Below are 23,937 nucleotides of genomic sequence, written 5' to 3'. Positions count from 1 at the left end.
GTGATAGACACACGCCGCCTGCTTCAGCGCAAAGGGACAGCTTATGGTAAGTTAAAAACCCTGTGTTGGCAAGTGCCTTCCTATACCTCGCACAAGCACAAGCATATTGGCCATTGTTCAAAGTCTTTCCCCCAAGCTTCACACGTTTGTTCCCATGTAGCCTCCGAAGGCCGAGTTGACCTAGCTAGGAATCAAAGTTCAGCAAAGGTACTCAGGGTGCTGGTGACCGCAGGTTGTTTCACCAGGCAGCCCTAATCGATTACATCCATACACAATATAGTAAAGGCCTCACCCTTCAAGCCCACGTCAATTTCATAGAGAAAACACCAGGCCTCGGTGTGCTTTCCTGTGGCAAGGAAACTTTGCTTGCATTCCTTAGGAAGCACAGTGGCTCAGGACTGCCCTACCCCAAGGACTCAGGCTGTGCAGCCCGACTGGTTGAGATCAGCCCTTCTGGCTCTCACGGATGAAACCAACTAGGAAAAGAGCCTCTCCTAAGCTGGGGAACGTGGTGGCTTTTCCTAGTCTTCAAAGGAACAGCACTCTGAGGGAGAGGAGCTGCTGACGTGTGGTAGCAAAATCTCCTCTGCTGAAGAGAAACATTTCGTTGTAAGCGGGTTCCATCAGCCTTGCCACCTTTTCTCAGCTGGCATTACTGGAGGGCAGTCTGTTGGCAGACTACCCTGAGGCCCTGCTTCCCAGGCTGTGATAGACACACGCCGCCTGCTTCAGCGCAAAGTGACAGCTTATGGTAAGTTAAAAACCCTGTGTTGGCAAGTGCCTTCCTATACCTCGCACAAGCACAAGCATATTGGCCATTGTTCAAAGGCTTTCCCCCAGGCTTCACACGTTTGGTCCCATCTAGCCTCCGAAGGCCGAGTTGACCTAGCTAGGAATCAAAGTTCAGCAAAGGTACTCAGGGTGCTGGTGACCGCAGGTTGTTTCACCAGGCAGCCCAAATCGATTACATCCATACACAATATAGTAAAGGCCTCACCCTTCAAGCCCACGTCAATTTCATAGAGAAAACACCAGGCCTCGGTGTGCTTTCCTGTGGCAAGGAAACTTTGCTTGCATTCCTTAGGAGGCACAGTGGCTCAGGACTGCCCTACCCCAAGGACTCAGGCTGTGCAGCCCGACTGGTTGAGATCAGCCCTTCTGGCTCTCACGGATGAAACCAACTAGGAAAAGAGCCTCTCCTAAGCTGGGGAACGTGGTGGCTTTTCCTAGTCTTCAAAGGAACAGCACTCTGAGGGAGAGGAGCTGCTGACGTGTGGTAGCAAAATCTCCTCTGCTGAAGAGAAACATTTCGTTGTAAGCGGGTTCCATCAGCCTTGCCACCTTTTCTCAGCTGGCTATACTGGAGGGCAGTCTGTTGGCAGACTCCCCTGAGGCCCTGCTTCCCAGGCTGTGATACACACACGCCGCCTGCTTCAGTGCAAAGGGACAGCTTAAGGTAAGGTAAAAACCCTGTGTTGGCAAGTGCCTGCCTAACCCTCACACAAGCAAAAGCATATTGGCCATTGGTCAAAGGCTTTCCCCACAAGCTTCACACGTTTGCTCCCATGTAGCCTCCGAAGGCCGAGTTGACCTAGCTAGGTATCAAAGTTCAGGAAAGGAACTCAGGGTGCTGGTGACTGCAGGTTATTTCACCAGGCAGCCCAAATCGAGTAAATCCGTACACAATGTAGTAAAGGCCTCACCTTTCAAGCCCTCGTCAATTTCATAGAGAAAACACCAGGCCTCGGTGTGCTTTCCTGTGGCAAGAAAACTTTGCTTGCATTCCTTAGGAGGCACAGTGGCTCAGGACTGCCCTACCCCAAGGACTCAGGCTGTGCAGCCCGACTGGTTGAGATCAGCCCTTCTGGCTCTCACGGATGAAACCAACTAGGAAAAGAGCCTCTCCTAAGCTGGGGTACGTGGTGGCTTTTCCTAGTCTTCAAAGGAACAGCACTGAGGGAGAGGAGCTGCTGACGTGTGGTAGCAAAATCTCCTCTGCTGAAGAGAAACATTTCGTTGTAAGCGGGTTCCATCAGCCTTGCCACCTTTTCTCAGCTGGCATTACTGGAGGGCAGTCTGTTGGCAGACTACCCTGAGGCCCTGCTTCCCAGGCTGTGATAGACACACGCCGCCTGCTTCAGCGCAAAGTGACAGCTTATGGTAAGTTAAAAACCCTGTGTTGGCAAGTGCCTTCCTATACCTCGCACAAGCACAAGCATATTGGCCATTGTTCAAAGTCTTTCCCCCAAGCTTCACACGTTTGTTCCCATCTAGCCTCCGAAGGCCGAGTTGACCTAGCTAGGAATCAAAGTTCAGCAAAGGTACTCAGGGTGCTGGTGACCGCAGGTTGTTTCACCAGGCAGCCCTAATCGATTACATCCATACACAATATAGTAAAGGCCTCACCCTTCAAGCCCACGTCAGTTTCATAGAGAAAACACCAGGCCTCGGTGTGCTTTCCTTTGGCAAGGAAACTTTGCTTGCATTCCTTAGGAGGCACAGTGGCTCAGGACTGCCCTACCCCAAGGACTCAGGCTGTGCAGCCCGAATGGTTGAGATCAGCACTTCTGGCTCTCACGGATGAAACCAACTAGGAAAAGAGCCTCTCCTAAGCTCGGGAACGTGGTGGCTTTTCCTAGTCTTCAAAGGAACAGCACTCTGAGGGAGAGGAGCTGCTGACGTGTGGTAGCAAAATCTCCTCTGCTGAAGAGAAACATTTCGTTGTAAGCGGGTTCCATCAGCCTTGCCACCTTTTCTCAGCTGGCTATACTGGAGGGCAGTCTGTTGGCAGACTCCCCTGAGGCCCTGCTTCCCAGGCTGTGATACACACACGCCGCCTGCTTCAGCGCAAAGGGACAGCTTAAGGTAAGGTAAAAACCTCCTCTGGTGAAGAGAAACATTTCGTTGTAAGCGGGTTCCATCAGCCTTGCCACCTTTTCTCAGCTGGCATTACTGGAGGGCAGTCTGTTGGCAGACTACCCTGAGGCCCTGCTTCCCAGGCTGTGATACACACACGCCACCTGCTTCAGCGCAAAGGGACAGCTTAAGGTAAGGTAAAAACCCTATGTTGGCAAGTGCCTGCCTAACACTCGCACAAGCAAAAGCATATTGGCCATTGGTCAAAGGCTTTCCCCACAAGCTTCACACGTTTGCTCCCATGTAGCCTCCGAAGGCCGAGTTGACCTAGCTAGGAATCAAAGTTCAGGAAAGGAACTCAGGGTGCTGGTGACTGCAGGTTGTTTCTCCAGGCAGCCCAAATCGAGTACATCCATACACAATGTAGTAAAGGCCTCACCCTTCAAGCCCACGTCAATTTCATAGAGAAAACACCAGGCCTCGGTGTGCTTTCCTGTGGCAAGAAAACTTTGCTTGCATTCCTTAGGAGGCACAGTGGCTCAGGACTAGCCTACCCCAAAGACTGAGGCTGTGCAGCCCGACTGGTTGAGATCAGCCCTTCTGGCTCTCACGGATGAAACCAACTAGGAAAAGAGCCTCTCCTAAGCTGGGGAACGTGGTGGCTTTTCCTAGTCTTCAAAGGAACAGCACTCTGAGGGAGAGGAGCTGTTGACGTGTGGTAGCAAAATCTCCTCTGCTGAAGAGAAACATTTCGTTGTAAGCGGGTTCCATCAGCCTTGCCACCTTTTCTCAGCTGGCTATACTGGAGGGCAGTCTGTTGGCAGACTCCCGTGAGGCCCTGCTTCCCAGGCTGTGATACACACACGCCGCCTGCTTCAGCGCAATGGGACAGCTTAAGGTAAGGTAAAAACCTCCTCTGCTGAAGAGAAACATTTCGTTGTAAGCGGGTTCCATCAGCCTTGCCACCTTTTCTCAGCTGGCATTACTGGAGGGCAGTCTGTTGGCAGACTACCCTGAGGCCCTGCTTCCCAGGCTGTGATAGACACACGCCGCCTGCTTCAGCGCAAAGTGACAGCTTATGGTAAGTTAAAAACCCTGTGTTGGCAAGTGCCTTCCTATACCTCGCACAAGCACAAGCATATTGGCCATTGTTCAAAGGCTTTCCCCCAAGCTTCACACGTTTGGTCCCATCTAGCCTCCGAAGGCCGAGTTGACCTAGCTAGGAATCAGAGTTCAGCAAAGGTACTCAGGGTGCTGGTGACCGCAGGTTGTTTCACCAGGCAGCCCAAATCGATTACATCCATACACAATATAGTAAAGGCCTCACCCTTCAAGCCCACGTCAATTTCATAGAGAAAACACCAGGCCTCGGTGTGCTTTCCTGTGGCAAGGAAACTTTGCTTGCATTCCTTAGGAGGCACAGTGGCTCAGGACTGCCCTACCCCAAGGACTCAGGCTGTGCAGCCCGACTGGTTGAGATCAGCCCTTCTGGCTCTCACGGATGAAACCAACTAGGAAAAGAGCCTCTCCTAAGCTGGGGAACGTGGTGGCTTTTCCTAGTCTTCAAAGGAACAGCACTCTGAGGGAGAGGAGCTGCTGACGTGTGGTAGCAAAATCTCCTCTGCTGAAGAGAAACATTTCATTGTAAGCGGGTTCCATCAGCCTTGCCACCTTTTCTCAGCTGGCTATACTGGAGGGCAGTCTGTTGGCAGACTCCCCTGAGGCCCTGCTTCCCAGGCTGTGATACACACACGCCGCCTGCTTCAGCGCAAAGGGACAGCTTAAGGTAAGGTAAAAACCCTGTGTTGGCAAGTGCCTGCCTAACCCTCGCACAAGCAAAAGCATATTGGCCATTGGTCAAAGGCTTTCCCCACAAGCTTCACACGTTTGCTCCCATGTAGCCTCCGAAGGCCGAGTTGACCTAGCTAGGAATCAAAGTTCAGGAAAGGAACTCAGGGTGCTGGTGACTGCAGGTTATTTCACCAGGCAGCCCAAAAAGAGTACAACCGTACACAATGTAGTAAAGGCCTCACCCTTCAAGCCCTCGTCAATTTCATAGAGAAAACACCAGGCCTCGGTGTGCTTTCCTCTGGCAAGAAAACTTGCCTTGCATTCCTTAGGAGGCACAGTGGCTCAGGACTGCCCTACCCCAAGGACTCAGGCTGTGCAGCCCGACTGGTTGAGATCAGCCCTTCTGGCTCTCACGGATGAAACCAACTAGGAAAAGAGCCTCTCCTAAGCTGGGGAACGTGGTGGCTTTTCCTAGTCTTCAAAGGAACAGCACTGAGGGAGAGGAGCTGCTGACGTGTGGTAGCAAAATCTCCTCTGCTGAAGAGAAACATTTCGTTGTAAGCGGGTTCCATCAGCCTTGCCACCTTTTCTCAGCTGGCATTACTGGAGGGCAGTCTGTTGGCAGACTCCCCCGAGGCCCTGCTTCCCAGGCTGTGATACACACACGCCGCCTGCTTCAGCGCAAAGGGACAGCTTATGGTAAGTTAAAAACCCTGTGTTGGCAAGTGCCTTCCTATACCTCACACAAGCACAAGCATATTGGCCATTGTTCAAAGTCTTTCCCCCAATCTTCACACGTTTGTTCCCATCTAGCCTCCGAAGGCCGAGTTGACCTAGCTAGGAATCAAAGTTCAGCAAAGGTACTCAGGGTGCTGGTGACCGCATGTTGTTTCACCAGGCAGCCCAAATCTAGTACATCTATCCACAATATAGTAAAGGCCTCACCCTTCAAGCCCACGTCAATTTCATAGAGAAAACACCAGGCCTCGGTGTGCTTTCCTGTGGCAAGGAAACTTTGCTTGCATTCCTTAGGAGGCACAGTGGCTCAGGACTGCCCTACCCCAAGGACTCAGGCTGTGCAGCCCGACTGGTTGAGATCAGCCCTTCTGGCTCTCACGGATGAAACCAACTAGGAAAAGAGCCTCTCCTAAGCTGGGGAACGTGGTGGCTTTTCCTAGTCTTCAAAGGAACAGCACTCTGAGGGAGAGGAGCTGCTGACGTGTGGTAGCAAAATCTCCTCTGCTGAAGAGAAACATTTCGTTGTAAGCGGGTTCCATCAGCCTTGCCACCTTTTCTCAGCTGGCATTACTGGAGGGCAGTCTGTTGGCAGACTCCCCTGAGGCCCTGCTTCCCAGGCTGTGATACACACACGCCGCCTGCTTCAGCGCAAAGGGACAGCTTAAGGTAAGGTAAAAACCTCCTCTGCTGAAGAGAAACATTTCGTTGTAAGCGGGTTCCATCAGCCTTGCCACCTTTTCTCAGCTGGCATTACTGGAGGGCAGTCTGTTGGCAGACTACCCTGAGGCCCTGCTTCCCAGGCTGTGATACACACACGCCGCCTGCTTCAGCGCAAAGGGACAGCTTAAGGTAAGGTAAAAACCCTGTGTTGGCAAGTGCCTGCCTAACCCTCGCACAAGCAAAAGCATATTGGCCATTGGTCAAAGGCTTTCCCCACAAGCTTCACACGTTTGCTCCCATGTAGCCTCCGAAGGCCGAGTTGACCTAGCTAGGAATCAAAGTTCAGGAAAGGAACTCAGGGTGCTGGTGACTGCAGGTTGTTTCTCCAGGCAGCCCAAATCGAGTACATCCATACACAATGTAGTAAAGGCCTCACCCTTCAAGCCCACGTCAATTTCATAGAGAAAACACCAGGCCTCGGTGTGCTTTCCTGTGGCAAGAAAACTTTGCTTGCATTCCTTAGGAGGCACAGTGGCTCAGGACTAGCCTACCCCAAAGACTGAGGCTGTGCAGCCCGACTGGTTGAGATCAGCCCTTCTGGCTCTCACGGATGAAACCAACTAGGAAAAGAGCCTCTCCTAAGCTGGGGAACGTGGTGGCTTTTCCTAGTCTTCAAAGGAACAGCACTCTGAGGGAGAGGAGCTGTTGACGTGTGGTAGCAAAATCTCCTCTGCTGAAGAGAAACATTTCGTTGTAAGCGGGTTCCATCAGCCTTGCCACCTTTTCTCAGCTGGCTATACTGGAGGGCAGTCTGTTGGCAGACTCCCGTGAGGCCCTGCTTCCCAGGCTGTGATACACACACGCCGCCTGCTTCAGCGCAATGGGACAGCTTAAGGTAAGGTAAAAACCTCCTCTGCTGAAGAGAAACATTTCGTTGTAAGCGGGTTCCATCAGCCTTGCCACCTTTTCTCAGCTGGCATTACTGGAGGGCAGTCTGTTGGCAGACTACCCTGAGGCCCTGCTTCCCAGGCTGTGATAGACACACGCCGCCTGCTTCAGCGCAAAGTGACAGCTTATGGTAAGTTAAAAACCCTGTGTTGGCAAGTGCCTTCCTATACCTCGCACAAGCACAAGCATATTGGCCATTGTTCAAAGGCTTTCCCCCAAGCTTCACACGTTTGGTCCCATCTAGCCTCCGAAGGCCGAGTTGACCTAGCTAGGAATCAGAGTTCAGCAAAGGTACTCAGGGTGCTGGTGACCGCAGGTTGTTTCACCAGGCAGCCCAAATCGATTACATCCATACACAATATAGTAAAGGCCTCACCCTTCAAGCCCACGTCAATTTCATAGAGAAAACACCAGGCCTCGGTGTGCTTTCCTGTGGCAAGGAAACTTTGCTTGCATTCCTTAGGAGGCACAGTGGCTCAGGACTGCCCTACCCCAAGGACTCAGGCTGTGCAGCCCGACTGGTTGAGATCAGCCCTTCTGGCTCTCACGGATGAAACCAACTAGGAAAAGAGCCTCTCCTAAGCTGGGGAACGTGGTGGCTTTTCCTAGTCTTCAAAGGAACAGCACTCTGAGGGAGAGGAGCTGCTGACGTGTGGTAGCAAAATCTCCTCTGCTGAAAAGAAACATTTCGTTGTAAGCGGGTTCCATCAGCCTTGCCACCTTTTCTCAGCTGGCATTACTGGAGGGCAGTCTGTTGGCAGACTCCCCTGAGGCCCTGCTTCCCAGGCTGTGATACACACACGCCGCCTGCTTCAGCGCAAAGGGACAGCTTAAGGTAAGGTAAAAACCTCCTCTGGTGAAGAGAAACATTTCGTTGTAAGCGGGTTCCATCAGCCTTGCCACCTTTTCTCAGCTGGCATTACTGGAGGGCAGTCTGTTGGCAGACTACCCTGAGGCCCTGCTTCCCAGGCTGTGATACACACACGCCACCTGCTTCAGCGCAAAGGGACAGCTTAAGGTAAGGTAAAAACCCTATGTTGGCAAGTGCCTGCCTAACACTCGCACAAGCAAAAGCATATTGGCCATTGGTCAAAGGCTTTCCCCACAAGCTTCACACGTTTGCTCCCATGTAGCCTCCGAAGGCCGAGTTGACCTAGCTAGGAATCAAAGTTCAGGAAAGGAACTCAGGGTGCTGGTGACTGCAGGTTATTTCACCAGGCAGCCCAAAAAGAGTACAACCGTACACAATGTAGTAAAGGCCTCACCCTTCAAGCCCTCGTCAATTTCATAGAGAAAACACCAGGCCTCGGTGTGCTTTCCTGTGGCAAGAAAACTTTGCTTGCATTCCTTAGGAGGCACAGTGGCTCAGGACTGCCCTACCCCAAGGACTCAGGCTGTGCAGCCCGACTGGTTGAGATCAGCCCTTCTGGCTCTCACGGATGAAACCAACTAGGAAAAGAGCCTCTCCTAAGCTGGGGAACGTGGTGGCTTTTCCTAGTCTTCAAAGGAACAGCACTCTGAGGGAGAGGAGCTGCTGACGTGTGGTAGCAAAATCTCCTCTGCTGAAGAGAAACATTTCGTTGTAAGCGGGTTCCATCAGCCTTGCCACCTTTTCTCAGCTGGCTATACTGGAGGGCAGTCTGTTGGCAGACTCCCCTGAGGCCCTGCTTCCCAGGCTGTGATACACACACGCCGCCTGCTTCAGCGCAAAGGGACAGCTTAAGGTAAGGTAAAAACCTCCTCTGCTGAAGAGAAACATTTCGTTGTAAGCGGGTTCCATCAGCCTTGCCACCTTTTCTCAGCTGGCATTACTGGAGGGCAGTCTGTTGGCAGACTACCCTGAGGCCCTGCTTCCCAGGCTGTGATACACACACGCCGCCTGCTTCAGCGCAAAGGGACAGCTTAAGGTAAGGTAAAAACCCTGTGTTGGCAAGTGCCTGCCTAACCCTCGCACAAGCAAAAGCATATTGGCCATTGGTCAAAGGCTTTCCCCACAAGCTTCACACGTTTGCTCCCATGTAGCCTCCGAAGGCCGAGTTGACCTAGCTAGGAATCAAAGTTCAGGAAAGGAACTCAGGGTGCTGGTGACTGCAGGTTGTTTCTCCAGGCAGCCCAAATCGAGTACATCCATACACAATGTAGTAAAGGCCTCACCCTTCAAGCCCACGTCAATTTCATAGAGAAAACACCAGGCCTCGGTGTGCTTTCCTGTGGCAAGAAAACTTTGCTTGCATTCCTTAGGAGGCACAGTGGCTCAGGACTAGCCTACCCCAAAGACTGAGGCTGTGCAGCCCGACTGGTTGAGATCAGCCCTTCTGGCTCTCACGGATGAAACCAACTAGGAAAAGAGCCTCTCCTAAGCTGGGGAACGTGGTGGCTTTTCCTAGTCTTCAAAGGAACAGCACTCTGAGGGAGAGGAGCTGTTGACGTGTGGTAGCAAAATCTCCTCTGCTGAAGAGAAACATTTCGTTGTAAGCGGGTTCCATCAGCCTTGCCACCTTTTCTCAGCTGGCTATACTGGAGGGCAGTCTGTTGGCAGACTCCCGTGAGGCCCTGCTTCCCAGGCTGTGATACACACACGCCGCCTGCTTCAGCGCAATGGGACAGCTTAAGGTAAGGTAAAAACCTCCTCTGCTGAAGAGAAACATTTCGTTGTAAGCGGGTTCCATCAGCCTTGCCACCTTTTCTCAGCTGGCATTACTGGAGGGCAGTCTGTTGGCAGACTACCCTGAGGCCCTGCTTCCCAGGCTGTGATAGACACACGCCGCCTGCTTCAGCGCAAAGTGACAGCTTATGGTAAGTTAAAAACCCTGTGTTGGCAAGTGCCTTCCTATACCTCGCACAAGCACAAGCATATTGGCCATTGTTCAAAGGCTTTCCCCCAAGCTTCACACGTTTGGTCCCATCTAGCCTCCGAAGGCCGAGTTGACCTAGCTAGGAATCAGAGTTCAGCAAAGGTACTCAGGGTGCTGGTGACCGCAGGTTGTTTCACCAGGCAGCCCAAATCGATTACATCCATACACAATATAGTAAAGGCCTCACCCTTCAAGCCCACGTCAATTTCATAGAGAAAACACCAGGCCTCGGTGTGCTTTCCTGTGGCAAGGAAACTTTGCTTGCATTCCTTAGGAGGCACAGTGGCTCAGGACTGCCCTACCCCAAGGACTCAGGCTGTGCAGCCCGACTGGTTGAGATCAGCCCTTCTGGCTCTCACGGATGAAACCAACTAGGAAAAGAGCCTCTCCTAAGCTGGGGAATGTGGTGGCTTTTCCTAGTCTTCAAAGGAACAGCACTCTGAGGGAGAGGAGCTGCTGACGTGTGGTAGCAAAATCTCCTCTGCTGAAGAGAAACATTTCATTGTAAGCGGGTTCCATCAGCCTTGCCACCTTTTCTCAGCTGGCTATACTGGAGGGCAGTCTGTTGGCAGACTCCCCTGAGGCCCTGCTTCCCAGGCTGTGATACACACACGCCGCCTGCTTCAGCGCAAAGGGACAGCTTAAGGTAAGGTAAAAACCCTGTGTTGGCAAGTGCCTGCCTAACCCTCGCACAAGCAAAAGCATATTGGCCATTGGTCAAAGGCTTTCCCCACAAGCTTCACACGTTTGCTCCCATGTAGCCTCCGAAGGCCGAGTTGACCTAGCTAGGAATCAAAGTTCAGGAAAGGAACTCAGGGTGCTGGTGACTGCAGGTTATTTCACCAGGCAGCCCAAAAAGAGTACAACCGTACACAATGTAGTAAAGGCCTCACCCTTCAAGCCCTCGTCAATTTCATAGAGAAAACACCAGGCCTCGGTGTGCTTTCCTCTGGCAAGAAAACTTGCCTTGCATTCCTTAGGAGGCACAGTGGCTCAGGACTGCCCTACCCCAAGGACTCAGGCTGTGCAGCCCGACTGGTTGAGATCAGCCCTTCTGGCTCTCACGGATGAAACCAACTAGGAAAAGAGCCTCTCCTAAGCTGGGGAACGTGGTGGCTTTTCCTAGTCTTCAAAGGAACAGCACTGAGGGAGAGGAGCTGCTGACGTGTGGTAGCAAAATCTCCTCTGCTGAAGAGAAACATTTCGTTGTAAGCGGGTTCCATCAGCCTTGCCACCTTTTCTCAGCTGGCATTACTGGAGGGCAGTCTGTTGGCAGACTCCCCCGAGGCCCTGCTTCCCAGGCTGTGATACACACACGCCGCCTGCTTCAGCGCAAAGGGACAGCTTATGGTAAGTTAAAAACCCTGTGTTGGCAAGTGCCTTCCTATACCTCACACAAGCACAAGCATATTGGCCATTGTTCAAAGTCTTTCCCCCAATCTTCACACGTTTGTTCCCATCTAGCCTCCGAAGGCCGAGTTGACCTAGCTAGGAATCAAAGTTCAGCAAAGGTACTCAGGGTGCTGGTGACCGCATGTTGTTTCACCAGGCAGCCCAAATCTAGTACATCTATCCACAATATAGTAAAGGCCTCACCCTTCAAGCCCACGTCAATTTCATAGAGAAAACACCAGGCCTCGGTGTGCTTTCCTGTGGCAAGGAAACTTTGCTTGCATTCCTTAGGAGGCACAGTGGCTCAGGACTGCCCTACCCCAAGGACTCAGGCTGTGCAGCCCGACTGGTTGAGATCAGCCCTTCTGGCTCTCACGGATGAAACCAACTAGGAAAAGAGCCTCTCCTAAGCTGGGGAACGTGGTGGCTTTTCCTAGTCTTCAAAGGAACAGCACTCTGAGGGAGAGGAGCTGTTGACGTGTGGTAGCAAAATCTCCTCTGCTGAAGAGAAACATTTCGTTGTAAGCGGGTTCCCTCAGCCTTGCCACCTTTTCTCAGCTGGCTATACTGGAGGGCAGTCTGTTGGCAGACTCCCGTGAGGCCCTGCTTCCCAGGCTGTGATACACACACGCCGCCTTCTTCAGCGCAATGGGACAGCTTAAGGTAAGGTAAAAACCTCCTCTGCTGAAGAGAAACATTTCGTTGTAAGCGGGTTCCATCAGCCTTGCCACCTTTTCTCAGCTGGCATTACTGGAGGGCAGTCTGTTGGCAGACTACCCTGAGGCCCTGCTTCCCAGGCTGTGATAGACACACGCCGCCTGCTTCAGCGCAAAGTGACAGCTTATGGTAAGTTAAAAACCCTGTGTTGGCAAGTGCCTTCCTATACCTCGCACAAGCACAAGCATATTGGCCATTGTTCAAAGGCTTTCCCCCAAGCTTCACACGTTTGGTCCCATCTAGCCTCCGAAGGCCGAGTTGACCTAGCTAGGAATCAGAGTTCAGCAAAGGTACTCAGGGTGCTGGTGACCGCAGGTTGTTTCACCAGGCAGCCCAAATCGATTACATCCATACACAATATAGTAAAGGCCTCACCCTTCAAGCCCACGTCAATTTCATAGAGAAAACACCAGGCCTCGGTGTGCTTTCCTATGGCAAGGAAACTTTGCTTGCATTCCTTAGGAGGCACAGTGGCTCAGGACTGCCCTACCCCAAGGACTCAGGCTGTGCAGCCCGACTGGTTGAGATCAGCCCTTCTGGCTCTCACGGATGAAACCAACTAGGAAAAGAGCCTCTCCTAAGCTGGGGAACGTGGTGGCTTTTCCTAGTCTTCAAAGGAACAGCACTCTGAGGGAGAGGAGCTGCTGACGTGTGGTAGCAAAATCTCCTCTGCTGAAGAGAAACATTTCGTTGTAAGCGGGTTCCATCAGCCTTGCCACCTTTTCTCCGCTGGCTATACTGGAGGGCAGTCTGTTGGCAGACTCCCCTGAGGCCCTGCTTCCCAGGCTGTGATACACACACGCCGCCTGCTTCAGCGCAAAGGGACAGCTTAAGGTAAGGTAAAAACCCTGTGTTGGCAAGTGCCTGCCTAACCCTCGCACAAGCAAAAGCATATTGGCCATTGGTCAAAGGCTTTCCCCACAAGCTTCACACGTTTGCTCCCATGTAGCCTCCGAAGGCCGAGTTGACCTAGCTAGGAATCAAAGTTCAGGAAAGGAACTCAGGGTGCTGGTGACTGCAGGTTATTTCACCAGGCAGCCCAAATCGAGTATATCCGTACACAATGTAGTAAAGGCCTCACCCTTCAAGCCCTCGTCAATTTCATAGAGAAAACACCAGGCCTCGGTGTGCTTTCCTGTGGCAAGAAAACTTTGCTTGCATTCCTTAGGAGGCACAGTGGCTCAGGACTGCCCTACCCCAAGGACTCAGGCTGTGCAGCCCGACTGGTTGAGATCAGCCCTTCTGGCTCTCACGGATGAAACCAACTAGGAAAAGAGCCTCTCCTAAGCTGGGGAACGTGGTGGCTTTTCCTAGTCTTCAAAGGAACAGCACTGAGGGAGAGGAGCTGCTGACGTGTGGTAGCAAAATCTCCTCTGCTGAAGAGAAACATTTCGTTGTAGGCGGGTTCCATCAGCCTTGCCACCTTTTCTCAGCTGGCATTACTGGAGGGCAGTCTGTTGGCAGACTCCCCCGAGGCCCTGCTTCCCAGGCTGTGATACACACACGCCGCCTGCTTCAGCGCAAAGGGACAGCTTATGGTAAGTTAAAAACCCTGTGTTGGCAAGTGCCTTCCTATACCTCGCACAAGCACAAGCATATTGGCCATTGTTCAAAGTCTTTCCCCCAAGCTTCACACGTTTGTTCCCATGTAGCCTCCGAAGGCCGAGTTGACCTAGCTAGGAATCAAAGTTCAGCAAAGGTACTCAGGGTGCTGGTGACCGCAGGTTGTTTCACCAGGCAGCCCTAATCGATTACATCCATACACAATATAGTAAAGGCCTCACCCTTCAAGCCCACGTCAATTTCATAGAGAAAACACCAGGCCTCGGTGTGCTTTCCTGTGGCAAGGAAACTTTGCTTGCATTCCTTAGGAAGCACAGTGGCTCAGGACTGCCCTACCGCAAGGAATCAGGCTGTGCAGCCCGACTGGTTGAGATCAGCCCTTCTGGCTCTCACGGATGAAACCAACTAGGAAAAGAGCCTCTCCTAAGCTGGGGAACGTGGTGGCTTTTCCTAGTCTTCAAAGGAACAGCACTCTGAGGGAGAGGAGCTGCTGACGTGTGGTAGCAAAATCTCCTCTGCTGAAGAGAAACATTTCGTTGTAAGCGGGTTCCATCAGCCTTGCCACCTTTTCTCAGCTGGCTATACTGGAGGGCAGTCTGTTGGCAGACTCCCCTGAGGCCCTGCTTCCCAGGCTGTGATACACACACGCCGCCTGCTTCAGCGCAAAGGGACAGCTTAAGGTAAGGTAAAAACCTCCTCTGCTGAAGAGAAACATTTCGTTGTAAGCGGGTTCCATCAGCCTTGCCACCTTTTCTCAGCTGGCATTACTGGAGGGCAGTCTGTTGGCAGACTACCCTGAGGCCCTGCTTCCCAGGCTGTGATACACACACGCCGCCTGCTTCAGCGCAAAGGGACAGCTTAAGGTAAGGTAAAAACCCTGTGTTGGCAAGTGCCTGCCTAACCCTCGCACAAGCAAAAGCATATTGGCCATTGGTCAAAGGCTTTCCCCACAAGCTTCACACGTTTGCTCCCATGTAGCCTCCGAAGGCCGAGTTGACCTAGCTAGGAATCAAAGTTCAGGAAAGGAACTCAGGGTCCTGGTGACTGCAGGTTGTTTCTCCAGGCAGCCCAAATCGAGTACATCCATACACAATGTAGTAAAGGCCTCACCCTTCAAGCCCACGTCAATTTCATAGAGAAAACACCAGGCCTCGGTGTGCTTTCCTGTGGCAAGAAAACTTTGCTTGCATTCCTTAGGAGGCACAGTGGCTCAGGACTAGCCTACCCCAAGGACTGAGGCTGTGCAGCCCGACTGGTTGAGATCAGCCCTTCTGGCTCTCACGGATGAAACCAACTAGGAAAAGAGCCTCTCCTAAGCTGGGGAACGTGGTGGCTTTTCCTAGTCTTCAAAGGAACAGCACTCTGAGGGAGAGGAGCTGTTGACGTGTGGTAGCAAAATCTCCTCTGCTGAAGAGAAACATTTCGTTGTAAGCGGGTTCCATCAGCCTTGCCACCTTTTCTCAGCTGGCTATACTGGAGGGCAGTCTGTTGGCAGACTCCCGTGAGGCCCTGCTTCCCAGGCTGTGATACACACACGCCGCCTGCTTCAGCGCAATGGGACAGCTTAAGGTAAGGTAAAAACCTCCTCTGCTGAAGAGAAACATTTCGTTGTAAGCGGGTTCCATCAGCCTTGCCACCTTTTCTCAGCTGGCATTACTGGAGGGCAGTCTGTTGGCAGACTACCCTGAGGCCCTGCTTCCCAGGCTGTGATAGACACACGCCGCCTGCTTCAGCGCAAAGTGACAGCTTATGGTAAGTTAAAAACCCTGTGTTGGCAAGTGCCTTCCTATACCTCGCACAAGCACAAGCATATTGGCCATTGTTCAAAGGCTTTCCCCCAAGCTTCACACGTTTGGTCCCATCTAGCCTCCGAAGGCCGAGTTGACCTAGCTAGGAATCAGAGTTCAGCAAAGGTACTCAGGGTGCTGGTGACCGCAGGTTGTTTCACCAGGCAGCCCAAATCGATTACATCCATACACAATATAGTAAAGGCCTCACCCTTCAAGCCCACGTCAATTTCATAGAGAAAACACCAGGCCTCGGTGTGCTTTCCTGTGGCAAGGAAACTTTGCTTGCATTCCTTAGGAGGCACAGTGGCTCAGGACTGCCCTACCCCAAGGACTCAGGCTGTGCAGCCCGACTGGTTGAGATCAGCCCTTCTGGCTCTCACGGATGAAACCAACTAGGAAAAGAGCCTCTCCTAAGCTGGGGAACGTGGTGGCTTTTCCTAGTCTTCAAAGGAACAGCACTCTGAGGGAGAGGAGCTGCTGACGTGTGGTAGCAAAATCTCCTCTGCTGAAAAGAAACATTTCGTTGTAAGCGGGTTCCATCAGCCTTGCCACCTTTTCTCAGCTGGCATTACTGGAGGGCAGTCTGTTGGCAGACTCCCCTGAGGCCCTGCTTCCCAGGCTGTGATACACACACGCCGCCTGCTTCAGCGCAAAGGGACAGCTTAAGGTAAGGTAAAAACCTCCTCTGGTGAAGAGAAACATTTCGTTGTAAGCGGGTTCCATCAGCCTTGCCACCTTTTCTCAGCTGGCATTACTGGAGGGCAGTCTGTTGGCAGACTACCCTGAGGCCCTGCTTCCCAGGCTGTGATACACACACGCCACCTGCTTCAGCGCAAAGGGACAGCTTAAGGTAAGGTAAAAACCCTATGTTGGCAAGTGCCTGCCTAACACTCGCACAAGCAAAAGCATATTGGCCATTGGTCAAAGGCTTTCCCCACAAGCTTCACACGTTTGCTCCCATGTAGCCTCCGAAGGCCGAGTTGACCTAGCTAGGAATCAAAGTTCAGGAAAGGAACTCAGGGTGCTGGTGACTGCAGGTTATTTCACCAGGCAGCCCAAAAAGAGTACAACCGTACACAATGTAGTAAAGGCCTCACCCTTCAAGCCCTCGTCAATTTCATAGAGAAAACACCAGGCCTCGGTGTGCTTTCCTGTGGCAAGAAAACTTTGCTTGCATTCCTTAGGAGGCACAGTGGCTCAGGACTGCCCTACCCCAAGGACTCAGGCTGTGCAGCCCGACTGGTTGAGATCAGCCCTTCTGGCTCTCACGGATGAAACCAACTAGGAAAAGAGCCTCTCCTAAGCTGGGGAACGTGGTGGCTTTTCCTAGTCTTCAAAGGAACAGCACTCTGAGGGAGAGGAGCTGCTGACGTGTGGTAGCAAAATCTCCTCTGCTGAAGAGAAACATTTCGTTGTAAGCGGGTTCCATCAGCCTTGCCACCTTTTCTCAGCTGGCTATACTGGAGGGCAGTCTGTTGGCAGACTCCCCTGAGGCCCTGCTTCCCAGGCTGTGATACACACACGCCGCCTGCTTCAGCGCAAAGGGACAGCTTAAGGTAAGGTAAAAACCTCCTCTGCTGAAGAGAAACATTTCGTTGTAAGCGGGTTCCATCAGCCTTGCCACCTTTTCTCAGCTGGCATTACTGGAGGGCAGTCTGTTGGCAGACTACCCTGAGGCCCTGCTTCCCAGGCTGTGATACACACACGCCGCCTGCTTCAGCGCAAAGGGACAGCTTAAGGTAAGGTAAAAACCCTGTGTTGGCAAGTGCCTGCCTAACCCTCGCACAAGCAAAAGCATATTGGCCATTGGTCAAAGGCTTTCCCCACAAGCTTCACACGTTTGCTCCCATGTAGCCTCCGAAGGCCGAGTTGACCTAGCTAGGAATCAAAGTTCAGGAAAGGAACTCAGGGTGCTGGTGACTGCAGGTTGTTTCTCCAGGCAGCCCAAATCGAGTACATCCATACACAATGTAGTAAAGGCCTCACCCTTCAAGCCCACGTCAATTTCATAGAGAAAACACCAGGCCTCGGTGTGCTTTCCTGTGGCAAGAAAACTTTGCTTGCATTCCTTAGGAGGCACAGTGGCTCAGGACTAGCCTACCCCAAAGACTGAGGCTGTGCAGCCCGACTGGTTGAGATCAGCCCTTCTGGCTCTCACGGATGAAACCAACTAGGAAAAGAGCCTCTCCTAAGCTGGGGAACGTGGTGGCTTTTCCTAGTCTTCAAAGGAACAGCACTCTGAGGGAGAGGAGCTGTTGACGTGTGGTAGCAAAATCTCCTCTGCTGAAGAGAAACATTTCGTTGTAAGCGGGTTCCATCAGCCTTGCCACCTTTTCTCAGCTGGCTATACTGGAGGGCAGTCTGTTGGCAGACTCCCGTGAGGCCCTGCTTCCCAGGCTGTGATACACACACGCCGCCTGCTTCAGCGCAATGGGACAGCTTAAGGTAAGGTAAAAACCTCCTCTGCTGAAGAGAAACATTTCGTTGTAAGCGGGTTCCATCAGCCTTGCCACCTTTTCTCAGCTGGCATTACTGGAGGGCAGTCTGTTGGCAGACTACCCTGAGGCCCTGCTTCCCAGGCTGTGATAGACACACGCCGCCTGCTTCAGCGCAAAGTGACAGCTTATGGTAAGTTAAAAACCCTGTGTTGGCAAGTGCCTTCCTATACCTCGCACAAGCACAAGCATATTGGCCATTGTTCAAAGGCTTTCCCCCAAGCTTCACACGTTTGGTCCCATCTAGCCTCCGAAGGCCGAGTTGACCTAGCTAGGAATCAGAGTTCAGCAAAGGTACTCAGGGTGCTGGTGACCGCAGGTTGTTTCACCAGGCAGCCCAAATCGATTACATCCATACACAATATAGTAAAGGCCTCACCCTTCAAGCCCACGTCAATTTCATAGAGAAAACACCAGGCCTCGGTGTGCTTTCCTGTGGCAAGGAAACTTTGCTTGCATTCCTTAGGAGGCACAGTGGCTCAGGACTGCCCTACCCCAAGGACTCAGGCTGTGCAGCCCGACTGGTTGAGATCAGCCCTTCTGGCTCTCACGGATGAAACCAACTAGGAAAAGAGCCTCTCCTAAGCTGGGGAATGTGGTGGCTTTTCCTAGTCTTCAAAGGAACAGCACTCTGAGGGAGAGGAGCTGCTGACGTGTGGTAGCAAAATCTCCTCTGCTGAAGAGAAACATTTCATTGTAAGCGGGTTCCATCAGCCTTGCCACCTTTTCTCAGCTGGCTATACTGGAGGGCAGTCTGTTGGCAGACTCCCCTGAGGCCCTGCTTCCCAGGCTGTGATACACACACGCCGCCTGCTTCAGCGCAAAGGGACAGCTTAAGGTAAGGTAAAAACCCTGTGTTGGCAAGTGCCTGCCTAACCCTCGCACAAGCAAAAGCATATTGGCCATTGGTCAAAGGCTTTCCCCACAAGCTTCACACGTTTGCTCCCATGTAGCCTCCGAAGGCCGAGTTGACCTAGCTAGGAATCAAAGTTCAGGAAAGGAACTCAGGGTGCTGGTGACTGCAGGTTATTTCACCAGGCAGCCCAAAAAGAGTACAACCGTACACAATGTAGTAAAGGCCTCACCCTTCAAGCCCTCGTCAATTTCATAGAGAAAACACCAGGCCTCGGTGTGCTTTCCTCTGGCAAGAAAACTTGCCTTGCATTCCTTAGGAGGCACAGTGGCTCAGGACTGCCCTACCCCAAGGACTCAGGCTGTGCAGCCCGACTGGTTGAGATCAGCCCTTCTGGCTCTCACGGATGAAACCAACTAGGAAAAGAGCCTCTCCTAAGCTGGGGAACGTGGTGGCTTTTCCTAGTCTTCAAAGGAACAGCACTGAGGGAGAGGAGCTGCTGACGTGTGGTAGCAAAATCTCCTCTGCTGAAGAGAAACATTTCGTTGTAAGCGGGTTCCATCAGCCTTGCCACCTTTTCTCAGCTGGCATTACTGGAGGGCAGTCTGTTGGCAGACTCCCCCGAGGCCCTGCTTCCCAGGCTGTGATACACACACGCCGCCTGCTTCAGCGCAAAGGGACAGCTTATGGTAAGTTAAAAACCCTGTGTTGGCAAGTGCCTTCCTATACCTCACACAAGCACAAGCATATTGGCCATTGTTCAAAGTCTTTCCCCCAATCTTCACACGTTTGTTCCCATCTAGCCTCCGAAGGCCGAGTTGACCTAGCTAGGAATCAAAGTTCAGCAAAGGTACTCAGGGTGCTGGTGACCGCATGTTGTTTCACCAGGCAGCCCAAATCTAGTACATCTATCCACAATATAGTAAAGGCCTCACCCTTCAAGCCCACGTCAATTTCATAGAGAAAACACCAGGCCTCGGTGTGCTTTCCTGTGGCAAGGAAACTTTGCTTGCATTCCTTAGGAGGCACAGTGGCTCAGGACTGCCCTACCCCAAGGACTCAGGCTGTGCAGCCCGACTGGTTGAGATCAGCCCTTCTGGCTCTCACGGATGAAACCAACTAGGAAAAGAGCCTCTCCTAAGCTGGGGAACGTGGTGGCTTTTCCTAGTCTTCAAAGGAACAGCACTCTGAGGGAGAGGAGCTGTTGACGTGTGGTAGCAAAATCTCCTCTGCTGAAGAGAAACATTTCGTTGTAAGCGGGTTCCCTCAGCCTTGCCACCTTTTCTCAGCTGGCTATACTGGAGGGCAGTCTGTTGGCAGACTCCCGTGAGGCCCTGCTTCCCAGGCTGTGATACACACACGCCGCCTTCTTCAGCGCAATGGGACAGCTTAAGGTAAGGTAAAAACCTCCTCTGCTGAAGAGAAACATTTCGTTGTAAGCGGGTTCCATCAGCCTTGCCACCTTTTCTCAGCTGGCATTACTGGAGGGCAGTCTGTTGGCAGACTACCCTGAGGCCCTGCTTCCCAGGCTGTGATAGACACACGCCGCCTGCTTCAGCGCAAAGTGACAGCTTATGGTAAGTTAAAAACCCTGTGTTGGCAAGTGCCTTCCTATACCTCGCACAAGCACAAGCATATTGGCCATTGTTCAAAGGCTTTCCCCCAAGCTTCACACGTTTGGTCCCATCTAGCCTCCGAAGGCCGAGTTGACCTAGCTAGGAATCAGAGTTCAGCAAAGGTACTCAGGGTGCTGGTGACCGCAGGTTGTTTCACCAGGCAGCCCAAATCGATTACATCCATACACAATATAGTAAAGGCCTCACCCTTCAAGCCCACGTCAATTTCATAGAGAAAACACCAGGCCTCGGTGTGCTTTCCTATGGCAAGGAAACTTTGCTTGCATTCCTTAGGAGGCACAGTGGCTCAGGACTGCCCTACCCCAAGGACTCAGGCTGTGCAGCCCGACTGGTTGAGATCAGCCCTTCTGGCTCTCACGGATGAAACCAACTAGGAAAAGAGCCTCTCCTAAGCTGGGGAACGTGGTGGCTTTTCCTAGTCTTCAAAGGAACAGCACTCTGAGGGAGAGGAGCTGCTGACGTGTGGTAGCAAAATCTCCTCTGCTGAAGAGAAACATTTCGTTGTAAGCGGGTTCCATCAGCCTTGCCACCTTTTCTCCGCTGGCTATACTGGAGGGCAGTCTGTTGGCAGACTCCCCTGAGGCCCTGCTTCCCAGGCTGTGATACACACACGCCGCCTGCTTCAGCGCAAAGGGACAGCTTAAGGTAAGGTAAAAACCCTGTGTTGGCAAGTGCCTGCCTAACCCTCGCACAAGCAAAAGCATATTGGCCATTGGTCAAAGGCTTTCCCCACAAGCTTCACACGTTTGCTCCCATGTAGCCTCCGAAGGCCGAGTTGACCTAGCTAGGAATCAAAGTTCAGGAAAGGAACTCAGGGTGCTGGTGACTGCAGGTTATTTCACCAGGCAGCCCAAATCGAGTATATCCGTACACAATGTAGTAAAGGCCTCACCCTTCAAGCCCTCGTCAATTTCATAGAGAAAACACCAGGCCTCGGTGTGCTTTCCTGTGGCAAGAAAACTTTGCTTGCATTCCTTAGGAGGCACAGTGGCTCAGGACTGCCCTACCCCAAGGACTCAGGCTGTGCAGCCCGACTGGTTGAGATCAGCCCTTCTGGCTCTCACGGATGAAACCAACTAGGAAAAGAGCCTCTCCTAAGCTGGGGAACGTGGTGGCTTTTCCTAGTCTTCAAAGGAACAGCACTGAGGGAGAGGAGCTGCTGACGTGTGGTAGCAAAATCTCCTCTGCTGAAGAGAAACATTTCGTTGTAGGCGGGTTCCATCAGCCTTGCCACCTTTTCTCAGCTGGCATTACTGGAGGGCAGTCTGTTGGCAGACTCCCCCGAGGCCCTGCTTCCCAGGCTGTGATACACACACGCCGCCTGCTTCAGCGCAAAGGGACAGCTTATGGTAAGTTAAAAACCCTGTGTTGGCAAGTGCCTTCCTATACCTCGCACAAGCACAAGCATATTGGCCATTGTTCAAAGTCTTTCCCCCAAGCTTCACACGTTTGTTCCCATGTAGCCTCCGAAGGCCGAGTTGACCTAGCTAGGAATCAAAGTTCAGCAAAGGTACTCAGGGTGCTGGTGACCGCAGGTTGTTTCACCAGGCAGCCCTAATCGATTACATCCATACACAATATAGTAAAGGCCTCACCCTTCAAGCCCACGTCAATTTCATAGAGAAAACACCAGGCCTCGGTGTGCTTTCCTGTGGCAAGGAAACTTTGCTTGCATTCCTTAGGAAGCACAGTGGCTCAGGACTGCCCTACCGCAAGGAATCAGGCTGTGCAGCCCGACTGGTTGAGATCAGCCCTTCTGGCTCTCACGGATGAAACCAACTAGGAAAAGAGCCTCTCCTAAGCTGGGGAACGTGGTGGCTTTTCCTAGTCTTCAAAGGAACAGCACTCTGAGGGAGAGGAGCTGCTGACGTGTGGTAGCAAAATCTCCTCTGCTGAAGAGAAACATTTCGTTGTAAGCGGGTTCCATCAGCCTTGCCACCTTTTCTCAGCTGGCTATACTGGAGGGCAGTCTGTTGGCAGACTCCCCTGAGGCCCTGCTTCCCAGGCTGTGATACACACACGCCGCCTGCTTCAGCGCAAAGGGACAGCTTAAGGTAAGGTAAAAACCTCCTCTGCTGAAGAGAAACATTTCGTTGTAAGCGGGTTCCATCAGCCTTGCCACCTTTTCTCAGCTGGCATTACTGGAGGGCAGTCTGTTGGCAGACTACCCTGAGGCCCTGCTTCCCAGGCTGTGATACACACACGCCGCCTGCTTCAGCGCAAAGGGACAGCTTAAGGTAAGGTAAAAACCCTGTGTTGGCAAGTGCCTGCCTAACCCTCGCACAAGCAAAAGCATATTGGCCATTGGTCAAAGGCTTTCCCCACAAGCTTCACACGTTTGCTCCCATGTAGCCTCCGAAGGCCGAGTTGACCTAGCTAGGAATCAAAGTTCAGGAAAGGAACTCAGGGTCCTGGTGACTGCAGGTTGTTTCTCCAGGCAGCCCAAATCGAGTACATCCATACACAATGTAGTAAAGGCCTCACCCTTCAAGCCCACGTCAATTTCATAGAGAAAACACCAGGCCTCGGTGTGCTTTCCTGTGGCAAGAAAACTTTGCTTGCATTCCTTAGGAGGCACAGTGGCTCAGGACTAGCCTACCCCAAGGACTGAGGCTGTGCAGCCCGACTGGTTGAGATCAGCCCTTCTGGCTCTCACGGATGAAACCAACTAGGAAAAGAGCCTCTCCTAAGCTGGGGAACGTGGTGGCTTTTCCTAGTCTTCAAAGGAACAGCACTCTGAGGGAGAGGAGCTGTTGACGTGTGGTAGCAAAATCTCCTCTGCTGAAGAGAAACATTTCGTTGTAAGCGGGTTCCATCAGCCTTGCCACCTTTTCTCAGCTGGCTATACTGGAGGGCAGTCTGTTGGCAGACTCCCCTGAGGCCCTGCTTCCCAGGCTGTGATACACACACGCCGCCTGCTTCAGCGCAAAGGGACAGCTTAAGGTAAGGTAAAAACCTCCTCTGCTGAAGAGAAACATTTCGTTGTAAGCGGGTTCCATCAGCCTTGCCACCTTTTCTCAGCTGGCATTACTGGAGGGCAGTCTGTTGGCAGACTACCCTGAGGCCCTGCTTCCCAGGCTGTGATAGACACACGCCGCCCGCTTCAGCGCAAAGTGACAGCTTATGGTAAGTTAAAAACCCTGTGTTGGCAAGTGCCTTCCTATATCTCGCACAAGCACAAGCATATTGGCCATTGTTCAAAGTCTTTCCCCCAAGCTTCACACGTTTGTTCCCATCTAGCCTCCGAAGGCCGAGTTGACCTAGCTAGGAATCAAAGTTCAGCAAAGGTACTCAGGGTGCTGGTGACCGCAGGTTGTTTCACCAGGCAGCCCTAATCGATTACATCCATACACAATATAGTAAAGGCCTCACCCTTCAAGCCCACGTCAGTTTCATAGAGAAAACACCAGGCCTCGGTGTGCTTTCCTTTGGCAAGGAAACTTTGCTTGCATTCCTTAGGAGGCACAGTGGCTCAGGACTGCCCTACCCCAAGGACTCAGGCTGTGCAGCCCGAATGGTTGAGATCAGCACTTCTGGCTCTCACGGATGAAACCAACTAGGAAAAGAGCCTCTCCTAAGCTCGGGAACGTGGTGGCTTTTCCTAGTCTTCAAAGGAACAGCACTCTGAGGGAGAGGAGCTGC

Source organism: Eubalaena glacialis, chromosome 15, assembly GCF_028564815.1.
Source record: "Eubalaena glacialis isolate mEubGla1 chromosome 15, mEubGla1.1.hap2.+ XY, whole genome shotgun sequence".
In the NCBI taxonomy this organism is placed as follows: Eukaryota; Metazoa; Chordata; class Mammalia; order Artiodactyla; family Balaenidae; genus Eubalaena; species Eubalaena glacialis.
This window is presented reverse-complemented; position numbering follows the sequence as displayed.